General features: G+C 47.8%; 1 pseudogene; it reads right to left on the reverse strand.

Moving 5' to 3' along the window:
• Positions 1–1,553: 1,553 nt before the first annotated feature.
• LOC124245472 (pleckstrin homology domain-containing family B member 2-like) lies at positions 1,554–2,213 on the reverse strand (annotated as a pseudogene).
• Between the last annotated feature and the right edge of the window lie 488 nt (positions 2,214–2,701).

Below are 2,701 nucleotides of genomic sequence, written 5' to 3' on the forward strand. Positions count from 1 at the left end.
CACACAGCCCAGAGGTGGGGGACAGCCACAGTGCCCCGGTCCTGCACAGGACAGGAAGTCTGCTCTTTAACAGCCTTTGGAAGGATGGAAAGGAGCATGCTCTGTGCAGTGCACTCTCTGGAAGGCCTGAGCCGGGAGCACTGGAACTGTGGCTCTCATTCCATTCTCCCCACTGCTCTCTTAATATGACTTTCTCAACAAGTAGAAAAAGAAGCTATAAGTAGGCTGAGTTGGCAATAAAAATACTCAAAGCAGATACTAAAAACATAATGTCTCTGAATAAAACAAATCTACCTCTGCATACTTGTTTGTCATTGTTTTGCCTTCTTCAAGTTTTAAGGGATAAAGCCCTAACACTCTGTGGCTCAAGCCAGTTCCTAACTTGGAGTGTTTTCCAAAGATCACTACCAAAAACAAACAAGAAGAAAACGAAGAAGCATCACTGTTAAAGGTGGAACTGCCCCCCACCCCAGGCGGAACTGCCCCCGTCATCCTGAGCAGTCAGCCTGGCTGGAGGTCTGTACAGCCCCACAGGCCGTGGGGACATCACACCACTGCCTCGGGGAGGTTCCCAGGCAGCTCACCAGCCTAGAACTCCTGAAGTAACATGCAGTCAGTTCTGTCTGAGGTTTCAAGGTTTGATGTTAAAGCAAAAGAAGCTGCAGTTTCTCTTGCCACACTAACTTACTCACTCATAGGTCACTGAGGGGGTTCAGGGCAGGCCGCCCCAAGATGCGCCACTCTGGTATGTGGATTATTTTGAGCTGAAGACAATAAGGGCTCAGACTCAGCAAGAACATTAGACCTTTCCCCCCAACTGCCTAAAAGAAATTTAAAACAAAGGCCTGTCCCCAGGACAGGCCATCACCATAGGTAACTTTGGGTTCCGGTAGACTGGGAGGATCCTTGCTAAGCCCACTCTTATCAAAGTTCTATTTACCAAACATTTGCTTTTCCATTGCCATGTGGGTTGCCTTCCTCCCCTGTGAAGCCCCAAACCACTACCCTAAATGTTCCCCTTGTCTGTAGCTGGAGATACTCAAACAGGCAGCCTCGGCCAGTTGGCTGAGCTGCTCAGGTTGCCTGAGCCTCTCCCATGTATACATGTAATAAAGCTTTGTTTAATTTTCTCCTGTTATTCTGTCTCATGTGAATTTAATTCATTGTCCAGCCAGAAGGACCCAGGGCGGGTAGAGGAAATGTCTTCCTCCCCTACAGTCACCATATTATCAACCAGCATAACACTAAATTATCCCTTAAGCACTATTCCTACCTCTAAAAAGAAAATGCATTTCCTAACAGGTATGTTCAAATAAGGGATTATGAGAGTTCCATAAGGAAATTTGAAATGAGCCAGTGTCCCCAAGAGTCCATGTTTTAGCAAAACAGCAGTCCAAAGCCTTCTCTGTGGTACTTATATGGATTAGTTATAGCTATGATGTCACTACTTTGAAAAGAACTATTAAAACCATCATTCAAAACATCACAAACAGAAATGCCCTGCAAATTATATTATTGCACACAGGGTATCAGAAGCTATGCATATCTAGATTTCAAGGACTCCAGAAGACCCAGAACAGAGACCCTAAGGCCATGCCTGTGGCTGCTCCAGCCAGCATGCCCACTGTCAGATCACTGTCATTGTCTCCATACCGCTCACAAATGATGACCTGGTTGGCAGGCTGGTGTCCATAAAGTCCTGCATGTGGGTACTGGTAGGGTACAGCATAAGCCTGCCTATTCGCAGCATGGACAACTTGAGTTCCTGGCGGCTATGCACCACCGTATGGACCATAGCCATATGCCTGCTCAGGGGTCGGTGCAGCATAGGCTGTGTAAGGAGGTGGGGAAGAAGCGACAGCCATCTCATCATACCTGACTTCTAAGCCAACATAAGCTGTATTTATCCTGGAATCCTGAAGCATAAATTTCTGGGCCAAACAATCTTCTGTGCTTTCTGAACAAAGACTGATAGTTCGCCCATCTCGGCGAAGAATCTGCAGCATGCAGTCTTTCGGCTTCCCATCTGGAGGCTGCACATCCTGGCATTCACGCCCTGTGCAGATATTGATGCAGTCCACCGGCATGTGGACCTTATCCTCGACACTCTGCCGAGTTTGGTCATCCTAATAGATCAGGTGACCATCTGACCACAGGCCAAACTATTTCTTCCAGCGCTTCCAAATACTACTCTGTCGCAGCAACCACCCACTCTTCACAATGCCATCTTTTCACCTGCGAACACCAGAGCAGGGGGGAGCGCAAGGACGCCACTGGGGTCCCAGACTCCGACCGCCTCATGCCAGTGTCCTGGCCGCCGCCCACGTCACAGCCCCCAGTCGTCACGCCTTCTTAGGCTCTTCTTGGCTGAGATGATTTCTCAGACTTCTCTTGTTTTTGATGACCTTTACAGTTTTGAGGAGTGCTGGTCAAGTATTTTGTAGAACGTCCTTCAACTGGGATTTTTCTGACGTTTTTCTCACGGTTACACTGGGGTTATGGGCTTTGGGGAGGAAGCCCACAGAGGTAAAGTGCTATTTTCGTGACATTACAACCATGACACACACTAGCAACATGACTTTTCACTATCGGTGTTGATCTTGATCACCTGACTGAGGTCGTGTTTGTCAGATTTCTCTGCTACAAAGTTCCTCTTTGCTCCCCTTTCCATACTGTCCTCTTTGGAAAGATGTTACTACGT

Source organism: Equus quagga, chromosome 10, assembly GCF_021613505.1.
Source record: "Equus quagga isolate Etosha38 chromosome 10, UCLA_HA_Equagga_1.0, whole genome shotgun sequence".
NCBI classification, from domain to species: domain Eukaryota; kingdom Metazoa; phylum Chordata; class Mammalia; order Perissodactyla; family Equidae; genus Equus; species Equus quagga.